This window comes from Rattus rattus, chromosome 7 (assembly GCF_011064425.1).
Source record: "Rattus rattus isolate New Zealand chromosome 7, Rrattus_CSIRO_v1, whole genome shotgun sequence".
NCBI classification, from domain to species: Eukaryota; Metazoa; Chordata; class Mammalia; order Rodentia; family Muridae; genus Rattus; species Rattus rattus.
The window spans coordinates 93,297,399-93,313,963 of record NC_046160.1 but is presented as its reverse complement, the minus strand read 5'-3'; the positions used below and the strand labels follow the sequence as shown (position 1 = coordinate 93,313,963).

Sequence of the window (16,565 nt, the reverse complement as noted above, 5' to 3'; positions counted from 1 at the left end):
AAACTGGGACTCAAGGTCAGGTAGCCTCGAGGACGTAGAACTGCCGTAGACTCAAGAGGTACTCGCTTTCCTACCTTGCCTCGGAAAGAAGATAAAAGGAGTGACCTGACCCCTGAAAAACTGTTCTCTAGTTTCCATATGCATGTCCCTACGAACCCCAAAATCAGTAAATAGGGCAGAGAAAAACGGCTCAACAGGTATCAGCGATAGCAAACGGGCACAATGACCTGAGTTCAGATCCTGGGTCCCCCAGCCAACTCCCCAAGTGATACATGTGCTGGTCCTGTGCGTCCCTGCACTCACCTATATACACACAATTAAATAAACAATAACGATAAATGGATACATTGAAGACATAGGATGAAGAGGCTGACGGTCCCTGTGGGGCTGACTGCGAGCTGATCTTTGATCTTCGTGGTAGTGCACAGGTATGCTCGCCATGAAAATTCATTGGGTCAGATGCTTTTGATTTGGGCATTTTCCGTGTATGCTCTATGTTACGCTTCGATGAAGTTGACACACCCGATGACATGTCAAGGGAAGGGTATGTAGTGTTTACGTATTCTCGAGCTAGACTAAAATTCCTGGTTCAAATCTCAGCTCATCATCCTTCAAGCTCTATGGTCCTGGGCAAGTTATCAAGTCTTTCTGCTACCTCAGTTTACTGGATTATCCAATGGGAGTGATTAATTTTCACTTGCAAGTCCCCACTTGGACACTCAGGCCACTCACCTCAGATGATTCACAGGTTAGTCAGACTCAGAAGATGACACAGCAGGGGGGCCTATGGAGGTCATGCTCTATTATACAGAGCCAAGGAGAAGCTACTCTCTGAGTTCACCTTTGGTGGTGATTTGTCAAGTGGAGTCACATGCCTGTGGCTGATGTCACCACTGTCCTAAGAACAGAGCTCACAGAATCAGAGCAAATGTGAAAATTGTAAATGCCTCTCCCTTTTCTTCCTTTTCTTCCTTTCCTTCTCTCCCCCTCTTTTTATCCTCAAATGATATATGCTGGTCTCCAGATGAGAAACGTGGGAGCCTAGCATGACCCCCCCCATGGTTTCCCTAAAAGATCTTTTGTACAACAATGTGTTCATTTCTTGTCACAAGCAGTTTGCTGCCTCCCCTCCATCCCTATTCAAAACAATATCAAAATGAAAGAATTTGGGGTACTGGTGGTAGTGGTGGGGGTTTTAGTTTGTATGTGTTGGTAGGGGGAGGTTGTTTTGAATCAAGGTCTTACCAGATAGCCCTGGTTGGCCTGGTGCTAGACCAGGCTGACCTCATATTCACAGAGATCAGACTACCTCTGTATCCCAAGGATTAAAGGTGTGCAATGCCACCAGACCTGCTTGTGTCTTGTTTATTCAATAATGCGTTCCTCTTTCTTCATCCTTTTAGATTTGGTTTTAAAGTATGTGTTGGGGAGATATATGCCTGTGAATGCAGGTGTCCACAGAGGCAGGCTTCAAATCTCTCAGGTACAGGAGTCATTTACAGTTGCAAGCTACTCAGTGTAGGTGCTGGGAGTTAAACTAGGGTCTTCTGCAATAGCAGTGCATGCTCTTGACCACCACTGGGTCTCCTTTCCTCTCTTCTTGACCTTAAAGGTAAAATAGCACCTCTACTTTCTAAAAAAATTGCTTTGAGGGCACAATGTGATTGACTTCCTCCTATAGATAGCATACCTTTAACCTGTAGCCATTGCCACTGGGGTTATAAAAAGGTAAAAGACTGTTCTGTGCACTACAAAGTGTTTAGCAGGATTTCTGGGCTCCATTCAGTAAACCGCCTATGCACTACTCCCAAAATGACAACCAAAAATGTCTCCTGACATTGTCAACTGTCCACTGTGGGGTACAAACACCTCCATGTGGGAAACACTGTCTGTCCTTCAGGTTGTCTGGCATATGAGAGAATCCTGGTATGAGATTTTGGTTCTGATGCTACAGAGTGAACACAGAGCCTCGCCAATGCTAACTGCACTCTCTAATGCTGAGTCACAGCTCTCATAGGTGTGATAGTGAAAGGATTTGAGCACAGCAAAGTTTCATTTGGATCCCATGCATGTTATGCAGGTTCAGCCAACCTAGTCTGCTGACCATCCGCACCAAATGACTAGTATCTCACAGGGTCTGGGGTGCTGGTCATCAACTAATCATTTCAACCTCCCGAACTTTATTTCTCACTGTTCAGTTATGTCTACCTCTGCTCTCTCCATTAACCTACAATATCAGGGATCTGTGCACATGAACAGGTCAAAAACTTCTCCTGCTAACAAAATGCTCATCAGGTAAAAACACTTGCCACCAAGTCTGATGACCTGAATTCAATACTCAGGACCCATGTGATGGAGCAGATCAACTCCCTGAAGTTGTCTTCTAACTTCTACATGCTTTCTGGGTAATGTGAGTGCACACACACACACAAAATAAAACATACATAAATTAGTAAATGAATGTAATTTTCAAAAAAGTTAAAGCCATACCTCTTATGAATGCCTTTCTTGGATGATAAGAATATTTTACACTGGTAGAAATTTGGGTTGGACTTTAGAGTGGCCAGTGAGATGGCTCACTGGGTAAAGGCATCTGCCACAAAACTTGATGACTCTGGTTCAATCCCTGGGACCCATGATGGATCTATGCATTGGTCAAATGGCAACTATACATTTTAAACGTTTACATTTCATTATATGCAATTTCACATAAATATTAAAAACTAGATAAAATATTGAGCTATGATTAATGCTATACATGCTGAAGTTTTTAGAAGTAAATTGTGCACATACATACAGGCAGGCAAAACATTTATACAGATACCATAAATAAATAATAAATAAATAAATATATTTCTAAATGTCAATAGCATATCAATAAATTTTTTTTCTAGTTTTTTTTTTCGGAGCTGGGGATCGAACCCAGTGCCTTGCGCTTGCTAGGCAAGCGCTCTGCCACTGAGCCAAATCTCCAACCCCTTCAATAAATTTTAAAAGCTAACACTTGTCACCATATCACACAATTCAAAAAAGCTTAATACATTTGTATTAAGTAGATTAATACATAGTTTAATGGACAGGGGAAGCAAAAACCAATGATTCACTGGGTATTTACTGTATTTAAAATGTTTTAATTATATTTATTTATTGGGGTGGTATGTGTGTCATGGAGTGCACGTGGAGGGCAAAGACAGCTTTCGGGCGACAGTTCTCTCCTTCCACCAGCAGAGTCTCAGGAATGAACTCAAGAGATCAAGCTCAACGGTGAGGTTGTTTGTCTGCCAAGCCATCCCTGTGGCTATGCTATGTCTATGCTAAGCACATGGTAAACCCAGAATGCAAAAATGTAAGGGGGCTGGGGATTTAGCTCAGTGGTAGAGCACTTGTCTAGCAAGCACGAGGCCCTGGGTTCAGTCCCCAGCTCCGAAAAAAAGAAAAAAGAAAAAAAAGAAAAAAAATGTAAGTGTAGAAAGAAGGCAGAACCGGTTGGACAGTTACTACGAAACTCTATAAACACTGTGAATGTTCAATATTTCTCAATTTAAGATTTACAAACATTTTGAAATGTACCTGCACATAGACCTTTTGCTGTGGAAGTCAACACAGGAAATATTCCAGAATGAAGACTTGGAGCATTGCTATATTAATTGTTTTTACTTTCTAACATCATATAAGTGTTTTTTTTTTTTTAGCTGAATAAACCTTTAAACCCCCTTATGTCTTAACTCTACATTCTCTACAGCCCTCATACACCTTCATCAGTCACACCCTCCCCTGCCCCCTGCTACCACGTATTATATTTACTTACCTCTTCTTTAATACAATCATAATAGTTTGACTTATATCTCTTTTGAGTGCCTTTTGTTCATGTTTTGTCAAGACAGGGTTTCTCACACCCCTGCCAGAGCACGGTGCAAATCATAGTCAGCTGCTGTGGACAACCTGAAGCAGCTCATATCCCACACCTAGTATTAAAATGAAAACACATTCTTATAATATTTGTTTTTAAAGAAACCGAACCTCTCATTAAACCTCCATGTTACGTACGTTCTTGAACTACAGACCACATGGACATGGCGTCTTTCTAGGTTCAGACTTAGGGGTCTTCCTGTCTCCTAGGCTATCACTCCTGGAAAACAAAGTCATCTCATTAGAAGTGCAACACCCAAGATTTACCTGCATGACTAGAAATGTATGCTATTGTGTCTGGATGGAACCAGTTTCCTGTTACCTGAATTTTTCCTTTTAACTATCCTATGCAAAGGAATGTGTAAATACCAAATAAAATTCCTAAAATATGAGAAAAAAAAAACAGGAGGAGAAAGTAGAGGAAGAAGGGGAAGGGCAGCAACAACAGGAAGAGGAAGAGGAGGAGGAGGAAAAGGAGGAAATGACCAACCAGCACTCTGAGGAGGGTCATAGAAAGGTTCTGAGATTACAAAGAGAAAGTAGCCCAGCCTAAGCTCAGCTTTACTGGCAAAACTTGAAATATTTGAGAGATACCTTCTTGAACTTCCCCAGACCTACCCAAACATCATTTGTAACCCCTGACACCAGGGCTTTCACGGTCAACTCCATAGGGTGCAGAAGAATCACCCTGTGCAGCCCTCCTGAACTCCTAATCATGACCGGAGCATGACCATTGTGAAGTTTTATTTAATTCCTAAGTGTGAACGGATCATTACTCAACTATGGATAATTGGAGCGATGGTCTGACAGCACTGCCCTAGAGAACTCTTGCTCAACTGCATTTGCAAAATAAATATACCTTAAGCAATAAAGCAAAGACTCCTTACTAATGACATTTTACTCTCCTTGAATCCATGCCTACTTGCACACATGAAAGATATTCATCTATAAGCCAGTGCTATCTGGGAGTCGACCTGTTCTTTCTCTGTTCTGATGCTACTGTTCTTGGTGGTCATCCCATGGCTGTGACATCTCCAAAATGCTGGGGTCTTATGCTGCCATAGGGTGATACCTTCACCTTTATCTTCCCCTCATCTCCCTCCACGGTGCCAAGCCTCAGCTTCTCTGCATGACCTTCAGTCCTGGGCCATACACTGCTACTGAGGCTATGCCTTCACCAATGGCCTCTCCTGGCCTCCTGCAGTGCCAAGCCTCAGCCGCTCTCCGTGACCTCTTTGTGCCTTCAAAACCCACACCACCTGGATGACCCTTTCACTATTAAGTTCTGCTGCCAGTGTGAAGTATGATCTTGGCTGCCTCTGCACCACAGTTTCTGCATGCTGACCCTCAGGAAACACTTCCCAGATTTCACCCCAGGGATGCTGATCCCTTCTTAATCACTGCTAATTTCTTACCTCCAGCTCACCAGCATCGATTGTCCCAGTAACACAAAGATTTCAATGGTGCTGGTCTCTTGTTAACTACAGCTGACTTTTCGGCTCCAGCTGATCAGAATGAAAAAAAAATTAATTCAAAATAGCAAACGGACCTCAGAGTCTTTAAACTTCCTTTTGAAACTTCACAAACCAGGCCTCCACCTTCTGCACTGCTCTCAACGTTCTTATATTCCAAATTTCTATAGAACATCCCACTGAGCTCTCAACACTCAATGGCGTTTCTAGCTCATTCCAAAGTCTTCCACAATCCTCCCCAAAACAACATGGGTGGGTCTGCACAGCAATACCCCCACTTTGCTGGTACCAGCTTGGCTCAGGTGGTTTTGTGGCAATTCCTGGTCCCTGTCCTGTAGTCCTGTCCCTCTCATGTCTGCTATTTTCCCCTGAGGATTCTAAGGCCTACTTCCTCAGTCTTCTTGTCTCTACCATGGCCCAGGTCACTTCACTGTCTTTAAGCTCTGCTCACTTCCTTTTTTTTAATGCTTATAATCCCGATGCTCAGAACACTGAGGCAGAAGGACTGTGAATCCAGGGCCATCCTGGGCTACCTAGTGAGTTCGAGGCCAGCCCAGGCTACATAGTAAGATTCTGCCTCAACAAAACAAAACAAAACCTAAAGAGAATGTCCAAACAGAGCTGGGCAGTGGTGGGCACACTTTTAATCCCAGTACTCGGGAGGCAGAGGCAGGCAAACCTCTGTTAGTTCTGGGCCAACCAGGGACTTTATGGTGAGCCTGTCTCAAAAAGGGAGGGGGCGAGTGCAAAACCAAACCAAGCCAAAACAGAATGTCCAAATAGAAGTTGAAAAGATTTGCTTTTGGCGGGCATTTGTAAAATTATCTCATTAGGTTTCACTCATTCCTTTTTCTTCTAATTTTTTAATTGTGGGAAAATGCACATACTATAATTTTTTTAAATCTAACCTTTCCCTTTTTAAAATTGCTGTTTATACTTTCACAATTTCATGCACACACATACGTGGTTTGACCAAATTCCTGCCCATATTATCCCCTCGTGTTGTTGGTAAAATAGGGGGGAAATTGTATAGTATTGACTTCACACTTAATAAGAATGAAAAGAGGTAGAGCTGAAGAAATGGCTCAGTGGCTAAGAGTGTTTGTTACTCTTGCACAGGACCTGGGTTTAGTTCTCAGCACCTACACGGTGGCTCACAAACCTCAGTAATTCCAGTTCCAGGGGACCCAGTGGCCTCTTCGGACCTCCTTGAGCACTAAGAGTTTTATGTGGGAACAGTTGCTGGGCGAGTCCTACAGTCTCAGAGAACGAAGCCAGAGAAGTAGTGCCCCGGCTACGGATTGTAGGCGAAGGAAAATGACCTCAGCCACAGATTGGGTCTGGTGGGGATTTGGGTGGCTGGCGATGTCAGGGGAGGTGGTTGTGACAGCTACAGGAATGCAGAACTGGGCTTTTGGTGCCCTCTCTTTGTTCGGAGGCTTTCTGAGCTGGGAGGTTAGAGAGAAGAAGAGTAGGGAGCCTTTCCCCGACTACGTAGATATGGCTAGCCACCGAAGGCTCCAACCAAGTAGCATAGGCAATGGGGTGCTGGGGAGGAGAAGAGAGAGGGAGAATATAAAGTGCTTGGCCACAGTCTGGCACGTAACAAACCCTATATAAACATAAGCTAATATCGTCTCAGGCTGTCTTCCTTGACCCAAGGTCCATTCAGCACTCCACCCTGCCCAGGAGTCCCAAGCTCCGAGTGTGTCATACATCTGAAGGGAAAGGCTTTCTCTGACAGGGACAGGTTTCCCAGTGTAACTGTTCTAGCTCTGCTCGGGTGTGTGTGGAAACGTTTCCCCAGCGTAGGTGTTACAGCTCTGCTCTGAGACGTAGTCTACAGTTGGGACCCAAGGAATATCACAGAGGCACACCTCACGCTGCAAGGCAAACCTCACACAAGAGGGAGGGAAAAACCTAGGAGGGCAGCTGCCACTGAGTCTGCCAGGTTGAGAAGCAGCAGGGGACAGAGCCCACACAGGCTTTATACAGGGTTTCTTGCAAAGGGGGAGGGGAGTACGTCTCAGGTGGCTTGATCTTGGGGCAAAGGCTGGGATGAATGGGATATTTTTCCTTGGCTCTTGTCTTGGTCTTGGGGTCAAGTAGGGTGCTCTTTTCCTGATCCTTTTATCCTATACTAAGCCCTTCAGTGATAGGGGTATTCTTTCCTCTGTGTGCTCCTATGTGTTGAGGTGCATTAATCCTGACCTCTCCTAAGGCCTCTGCTCAAATGCTATTTTCTCGAAGTAGCCCTTTCTGATTTCTCAAGCAGGAGGGACCTGCCTGTTGTCAACTACCAAAGCTTTCTCTATTCTCCTCCATAGCCTTCCCATGATCTATTTACAGTAATTCCCCTTTAAAGGCTTTCCCTGACATCCTATTGCTGAGGTCTCAAAATTTCATTTTTCCCTATGCTGGTCCAGAGCTGTCTTCATATAGGTACTGAAGCAGAGGTAGTAGATTTGAGGGAACAGGGTAACCAGAACACAATAGCTGGGATTTTTGAAGTACCTATGGACAGACACAAGGGGTTAAACCTGAGGTACATGCAAACCAAGTTCCATGGGGGGCACAGGTTGCTGGTTTCTACAGTAAGGGTGTGATTGCAAAGACATTTAAGGTGAGAGAAACTATCTAATCGTCCCCCTTCCTATTACACATAGTCCCTTCCGGTCACTGCTTGGAGGGTGAAGACCAGAGTCCTTCCCCGGGAACATCTTGGCAGGCTTTCTAGGGGTGTCAACAGATTTCCTGTGGTAGCCAAGCCAGCATAGAATGAGCGCCTGGGGTCCAAACAGAGTCAACGCTCTTCTCTAGTGAGGTTAGTGGTGGAGTTAATAAAAGTGAAGGTGCGGATAAGTAGTTTAAACAAGATGGTTGGGTCAGAAGCCCTAGGGAGGGACATGATGACCGGGACAGGACCAAATTTGTAAGGGAGGAGGGATCTGGACCTATTGAGACAGGTATTGGCATAACCAGGACCGCAGGCCCTGCAGCTATCGAAGGGGGTCCAGGCAGGACTGTTTGTTTTTGAATCTGAAAGTGAAGTCCCCTATTTTCTTTTTCTTTTTCTTTTTTTTTCCGGAGCTGGGGACGGAACCCAGGGCCTTGCGCTTGCTTGGCAAGCGCTCTACCACTGAGCCAAATCCCCAACCCAGAGTCCCCTATTTTGCCCATGATATCCCATTAAGCCCCAAACCTTCCCAGCCTCACAGCCTCTGCTTTTTTTCCCTTTCTCATTATTGAGATGGAAATAGGGTTCCTTCCCCACATTGAGCCCCCCAATCCCCGGGATGCTGGGCTTGCTGTCCTGCCTATCTGGATAAGTTCCCGATTATTATGAACCCATGGGACATTGGTCTCACAGCCCCATTCTTTGCAAAAGAAGTTCTCAGTACCGCTGCACATCCTGTAGTCATTTGTATGCACATATAGACTTGGCTGTTTGTGAGTTGCCGTTCTTCGAAACCCTTCCTGAAAGTTGAGCTAGGGCCTTTGCAGTTCCTGATGACCAACAGTTTTACCTCTTGAACCTAGACCCTTCTATACATATCCAACCACTGCACAAAGGTCTAGGTTAAAACTGGGAAGGTGGTACTCAACAGACCAGTAAATACTAGAGTCAGTACCTCTCTCTAAGCCTTGTGAGGTTCTCTCAAGGCCTCAAAATATCCATTTGGTGGTAACAGTTTGCTGAGGATTTGTGTTTGTTGACATCTGATTTCTAAGCAAGCCAAGTATGAGGACCAGGTAGATGAAACCCTTTGGAGATCTATGTAGGCCCTCCATCCTCTAGGGAACATCAGGGTACACATGAAGCAAGAGTTTTTCTGGATCCTTAGCTTGAGTGGATCTCAAGAGTGGGTGATAGGTCACCACAGACCAGCATTGACCCAGGGCACGCAGCCATCTGGAAACTGTTCTTTGCAGTGTTTCAGCTGTTCAGCTGTTTCTAGTCCTGCGGGCTTGATGTGGGAGTGGTCTTTATTCCATCGGCTTTTATGTCCATGGGCATTGTCAAGATCACCGTGTGTGGGTCCTTCTAACGGGGTTCAAGGGTCGGGTCTGGTTCAAAGCAATGCAGATTAGGAGGGGATACAGACTCACAGATTTGGCCAATGCTTGGCCATATTTGCTTTTGCATCCTGTGAAGAAACTGCACTGCCCCCAGGAACTTCTGGTGGTCATATTCTGCAAGAATTTCAGACTAGAGGTTAGGGAGGAGGAAGGAGGTCTCCCATACAGTATCTCAAAAAGGTCAATCCCAAAATATAAGGGGCGTTCCTAGCCTTATACAAGGCATAGGTGGGGAGGAGGGCTACCCGGTCGCTGCCAGTTTTACTTGTCCTGAATTCTGGGGACGATAAGCACAATGTAGTTTCCAGTCTTCCCCCAATATTTTAACAAATGACTGTGTTACCTGAGAGATCAAGGCTGGACCATTGTCACTCCAACAGTGAGGACATCCATACCTGGGGATGATAACTTTTAGCGGCTTCTTGGCTACCATGGTAGCAGTCTCTCTTTTGGCCTGAGTCAAGGCAATTAATTCAGCTTGTTGAGGCAAAGTCCTAGGAGGTAAGGCCAAAGCCCACATTGTAGAGTCAGGAGCCACCACCTCCACACCTGCACACCTGGTTCTGCCTTGCATGAAGCTGCTCTTGTCCTTGAAGTAGATCATTTCCGCATCCAGTCAAGGGGTGTCTGTCAGGTCTGGCCTCAGGTTCTGGAAGTGGCTCAGCCTTATTGATTGCTTAACGTCCAGGTCCATGTTTGGGAACAGAGTAGCTGGGTTTAAGGTGGAGGCAGGGTGATATTTAATGCGGGGCAGGTTCAGGAGCAGGGACTGATAATACACCAGTTGGACACTAGATCTCCAGTGGTTGGGGTGGGGTGGGGGTTGTTGAGCACTCCCTTGATGGCATGAGGGGTAGTTATAATCAGTTCTTGTCCCATGGTGATTTTGTCTGTGTCCTTGACCAGCAAAGCAGCAGCTGCCACAATACGTAGGCAAGCCAGCCGTCCTCAAGCAAAGGGGTTTGATTTCTTAGACAGCTAGGTCACTGGCCTCTTCCAAGGACCCAGGGTGCGAGTCAGTACCCCTTGGTTAGGCCTTTGCTTTCATCTACATACAAGTGGAAAAGCTCATAGATGCCCCACAAGGCAAGTTCTGGGGCCTCGAGCAATGCCTCCTCGAGTCTATGAGGAGCTTTGTCCATCTGGGGAGTCCAGTTTAAGGGACTCTCCTGCCCTCTAGTGGATTTGCAATCTTTGTGAATCCTGGTACCCAGAGTCTGCAGAATCCTGCTGAACCCAGGAATTCACAAATCTGTTGCAGAGTCTTGGGAACTAGTACTGGAATGTTGAGAATCTTTTTTTTTTTCTAGCCTGGGATAGCAGAGATTGCCCTTCCCCCCACCCCGAGTATATACCCCAGGTGTGTTACCTCCTTTTGGCAGAGATGTACCTTCCTCGAAGGCATTTGATATCCCATCTGGTCTAACTCTCTGAGCAAAGCCTAAGTTGCCAAACGGCAAGTCTGTCCATCTGGGGCAGCTGTGAGTAAGTCATCAATATCCTGCAAGAGAGTTATCTGGGGTCGGCTTGCCTGTGCTCACCCAGGTCTTCATGCAATGCCTCATCAAAGATGGCAGGCAAGTTCTTGAATCCTTGTGGCAACCTGGCCCATGTTTGCTGCCCATTGAATCCTCACTCTGGGTTGCTCCACTTGAAAGTGAACAAAGGTTGACTAGCTGGGGCTAGTGGCAAACTAAGGAAGGCATCCTTAAGGTCCAGGACAGTATATAGGTGTCTGGTTTGGGAGGCAGACTGCTCAGTAGGGTGTAATGGTTAGGCACCGTGTAGCAAATATCTTTACCCTTTTGTTGACTTCCCTTAAGTCTTGTATGGGCCAGTAATCATTGGAGTGGGACTTCCTTATTGGCAGTAGGGGTGTGTTCCAGGCCAATTGGCAAGGAACCAGTATCCGCTGTTTCCAAGGCACTATTCCTGATCTTGCCTCCCTAGGCGTGGAGTATTGGAGAGGAAGTGGGATCTTTGATGATATTTTTGGTGAGGTTTTGTAATTGAAGGACGAGTTGGGGGTGATGTTTGACTATAGAAGGGTTTTGGGTATCCTATACCTATGGATCTACCTGAGAAGGAGGTGAGGGAAAGGTGTATCAGAGTGTGTGGTTTGGAGCAGAAAGAGGAGAGAAGAAACAACTGGTGAGCCTGGAGTCATGTGAACGCAGAGAAGAAAGAAAATAAAGACTCCCATTTTGGCTAGAAGGTCCCTTCCCAGCAAGGGGATGGAACCAGTTGGTATCAGTAGGGAGGAATAGATAAAATGGATACCCCTATATATACAGCTAAGTGGTGGGTTTGGTAAGCTTGGCAGATGCCGAGCAGTAAGGACTGCAGTGGGCAAATGAGTTTCTTGGAGACAGTCCACCCTTCTGCACAGCTGTAATGGATGTACCTTGGAGAGGGACAGTCCCAGAAGGTCTGTCCTGGGTTGCTCTTTGCTGCTGCTGTGCCTTCTCATGCTTGTCATTGCCATATTCCTCATATATCTACCATCGTATGATTGGGCACGGGGAGACCCTCATGTGATTGCTTCTTGGGATAATGCCTACTTTATTGGGCAATTTTCCTGCAGATCAATATGAAGATGAAATTCATAAAATAGTACTGTTTAGATGGAATAATGATTTTTACAGAATCCATGACTTGATTTAAGAATAAGATTAAGGAAGTTAGAGTAGTTGATAGAAAGTTTAAGGAGGGGGTTTAAGTTGTAATGCCGGAAACAGCAGAATACGCTCATCCCTTATAGAATAGCGAGGGCTGCATAGGTTAGAAAGGAGTTCAGTGAGCTTTCATGCATTACAAGCAAGTAATTGTACCTGGAAGAGAAATATAGGCTGGGGGCAAGTTAATGATCAAAAAACCATTTCATCCTAGGTTGGATCTGAGTTCCTGGATCTTGTGATCTAAAAATGTGGCCCCAGGTTTTGGTGGGCAGCATGAAAAGACAGGGGTATTGAATAAAGATTAAATAATTGTATTATGAGCTTAAGAATAAAGAATAGAGAATTTACCAGCTTAGCTGAGCTAGACTTCAAAACAATGATGTAAGACAGAAGATATAAATTTTTGGTAAATACTAATTGTTATCAGCTAAGCATAGAAAAAGTTGCTACCATAGACTGCCTTGCTTACACTTTTTAATGACAAAAAATTATTGCTTTGGGGTTATGATGAACTTATGGAGAGAAAGATCAATGGGAAATATTTAGTTATGTAATAGTTTCAAAAGAGAAATACATACTCGATAATTCTGTTGTAATTTCCTTTTGTGTAATGATTTTAATCTATTTTGAAGAATATGCTTTTATAGTAATAGTTTTTAGAAAGTCGCAACATGTGGCTATGGGGTAAATCTTTTTCTTACATAGAGAGCTTTATCTTAGATGGTATCAAAAGACTAAAGGGAATGATAAAGTAGTTGGGGGTGTGCTTGTTAAACTTGTTCCACCCATTAAATGTATATATACGTATGTATGTATGTATGTATGTATATGTATATGTATATGTATATGTATATATGTATGTATATGTATGTATGGAAAATGGCTGGAGCTTGTTCATTGGAGCTTTGCTCCATCTGCCAAATGTGTGAATGTGTGTGTGTGAATGTATGTCTGTGTGTGTGTGTGTGTGTGTGTGTGTGTGATTTTCCCCCTTCTCTCTTTTCTTTCTCACCAACTCCCAAAGAGTTTAAAGAGTTCAGCGATTTGGGGTTGGGGATTTAGCTCAGTGGTAGAGCGCTTGCCTAGGAAGCACAAGGCCCTGGGTTCGGTCCCCAGCTCCAGAAAAAAAAAAAAAAAAAGAGTTCAGCGATTTTCTTGCTGGTCACAGGAAGTGCCAGCCCCAGTGAATCAAGCTTTATTCCTTCAGAGAGAAATCTGCTGAGTGATCAATTGTTGACTCTATTCCTTTGCCTCAGTTTCCCCTGACTTGTTAAAGCTGGCTTTCAACGGAGCATAGTAAAGCCTGTCCATAGGGAAATAGAAAAGAAATGTGAGTCCCTAGAACTCAGTCAGGACTGAGTAGGTAGCCCTGGCATCCAGAAGGAATGCCCCAATACTCTGATGGCTACCCACTCTGGGGGAAAGTGTTACAGCTCCTGGAAGTCACACCTCACAGCAAACCTCATGTAGGAAATTTTACCAGGAAGGAAGAATCCAGGAATGACTGACTACCTCTGCTCAGGGGAGAAGCAGCTGCGAATTGAAAAGCAGGCAGGGCTTATATAGGAGTTCTTAGGGAGTGGAGCTCTTGAGGGCAGAGATTCCCAGAGTGAGGATTGGTGGGATTTCAAGTCCTGAGCTTGCTGAGAATTGTTGGGGTTTGGTCTGTTGCTATGTATTGTAATGCTAAGTGTGGCCCACAAAACCTGGGTTTCCCAGAGTCTGCACAGAGACCCAAGTGACTGTGTGACCTAGCCCGCAAGTTATTTGTGATTGGTGAATAAAGATGCCTACATCCTATAGCTGCATAGAATTGAGATGGGCGGGGCTTGGTGTTCCTAGGCTTAGGGCTGGAGGAGACCATGGAGAGGGAGAGAAGAATGTGGAGAAAGAAGAAAGACACCACGGGTTAGGATTCTGGAAAGCATAGCCCTGAGAGCTGGCCAACTGGAGTTAAGAGCAGCCCAGATGAAACTTGGGGTTATCGATAGGAAATAGATTTTAATAACATGGAGGACAGATACCTGCCCAGCTCTTGTGCTGATTAAGGCTTATTATAAATATAAAGGTGGACTAGAAATCCCAGGTTGGGGTTAAAAATATTCAACAACAGGCTTGTATGGGATTTCTTAGGGAGTAGAGCTTTTCAGGGCAGAGATTTCCAGAGTGAGGATTAGTGGGATTTCAAGTCCTGACCTTGAGGAGCTCAGGGATTGGCAGGGGTTTTTCCCACCTCCTTTCCCCTACATTGGGTCAGTGGGTCAGAGTGGCTGATGCATCATCACTCATCACTCCTGTAGCGTTATCTCAGGAAGGCGAAGATTGAAGCAGGAAGGAGAAGCTGCAGCTTTGACAGCTCCCACAGTAGTCCCTCACAGCTGTCTCTGTGTCACCTCTCAGAGATCACACCAGTTCATGGTAGAAACACTGTTAAACATTTATAAAATGAATAAGAAACAGGACACATGAAAGGTGACGTCACGGTGACAAGAAAGGGACAAGTGCTGATGGTTGCTAGATAATCCAATGCTAGATCTGCAAGAACAAGCCTTCTTCCCAGATGCTATACAGCGTATAGCTCCAAACTGACCTTGGAACAGGTGTCTTCCAGTGAATGGAAATCAATTATGCAAATGAATCAGAAATGAATAGTGTAGGTGGAAAACCACTGACAGATAATAACTTTTAAAACGTGTTAAACTGGGGTTGGGGACTTAGCTCAGTGGTAGAGCGCTTACCTAGGAAGCGCAAGGCCCTGGGTTCGGTCCCCAGCTCCGAAAAAAAAAAGAACCAAAAAAAAAAAAAAACGTGTTAAACTTGATAATCCATGTTTATCCCCATGAAATGCACCTCAAAGGAAAGAAAAACTCGAGCAGGGAGCTTGTCTGTTCCCAGAGAAGTGCTCCCAGCCTCAGTTCAAGACAAGATTAAATTCGTTGACAAAGTGATAAGACCAACTATGCCAGTCTGAGAAAGTCATTGTTACCTTGAGGAATAATGCATGATACAGCCATCCAAGAAACTCTTTTATTATCAAATAACGACCAAGTGCTTGGGAAATCATGAAGGATGCTATCATAGTTCAAAGTGCACACAACAGTGAAGCTCTAGGGGGAGGTCTTAACTTGCTTTGCCACATAGGACAAAGGTAGTCTCTGAGGAAGGGCATCTTCCACCACACCAACTGTCAGACTAACGGCTCCTGACCTGTGTAATTGGCCTCGGAATACTTTCCAGACGATGTCTCCCAGACAAAATGTGGTAATCTCCTAATAATGATTGGGGGAAAGTTGAACCAAACACTGGACTTGGGCCCTAGGAGATAGCAAACTCGTGAGACTTCCAAAGAAGCAATTAGTGGCCAGAGGGTGGTAGAAGGGCTGAATCAATGATCCCACAAGGCCTAGGCCCTGGACCATTGAAGACTATTGCTCCAGTGTTGTGTTATTGAACTTTACTCCCTACCCCACTTTGTGCTCTTTATTAAAACTATGCAACAGTCTCAGTCCTTTCTATCTCCCCAAGCAATTCCACCCCTGATCCAAAAAGAAATAATGAGAATAATAGAAAGATGATCAGTTCTTAAGTTTCTTTTTCCATGATGCTTGGAAAATAGTATGTAGTCAATTCTTCATCCGTGGCTTCACTGTGGCACCCCATTTCCAGTGATCGATCTTCTCTCCAAACAGCTGAAGATGCTGGCACTCAGGACATAACTGGCTGAGAAGAAGAGACTAATACCCAGTGGGCTGAGGGAGCCAAACACCGGGTGCACCCAGTTCCCAGTCTGAATGTAAGGCCACAGTAGGCAAAATTTTAAGCACCCAGGAAGGTTAGTCCTAGCTTCTTCGATGGATAGTGGTGTGGTCTGAGAATAGTTTCAACCAGTGAAAAGGGAAATATGGAGGTATGCATTGTGTGATTAACCCATGCTGGAAAGAAATCATCCAAGCCCTTGGGGTAAACAAGGCTCTGGTCATAGTCAAAGAGGGTCCAGAATATCAAGAATACAACTGTGGATATAGCCAGTGTGGTAAAAAGCAGATCTCTGAAGGGTGTGGTAAACTTGATGACTCTTTGTGCATATCATCCAGGCAGGCGACCCCAAATGGCCTGCAAGAGCGGATTAAGGAGCGTCAAGTACTTGGGTCGTCCACCGTCATGAAATTCTGTTAGCTTCTCATCATCCTTTCCAATAGGTGGGATGTAATAATTGAGGAAAACGCACCAGTTCAAAACAAGGAAGTGGTACACGCAAATGGTTGTTTTCGTTATGGTTTCCGTGGATTGGAGTGACGATGTACCGGGTCTGCTTTCACTCTGATCCTGGGAGTCACAGCGGCACTCAGTTCAGGCTGGATTTTACACCGTGCTTAGAAGCATCACTCTGATCGTCTCGCCGCCTGGCGGCCGCCAAATCCAGAAC

At 44.9% G+C, this 16,565-nt stretch overlaps 1 pseudogene; it reads right to left on the bottom strand.

The window, feature by feature from the left end:
* Positions 1-15,762: 15,762 nt before the first annotated feature.
* LOC116906143 lies at positions 15,763-16,522 on the bottom strand (annotated as a pseudogene).
* Between the last annotated feature and the right edge of the window lie 43 nt (positions 16,523-16,565).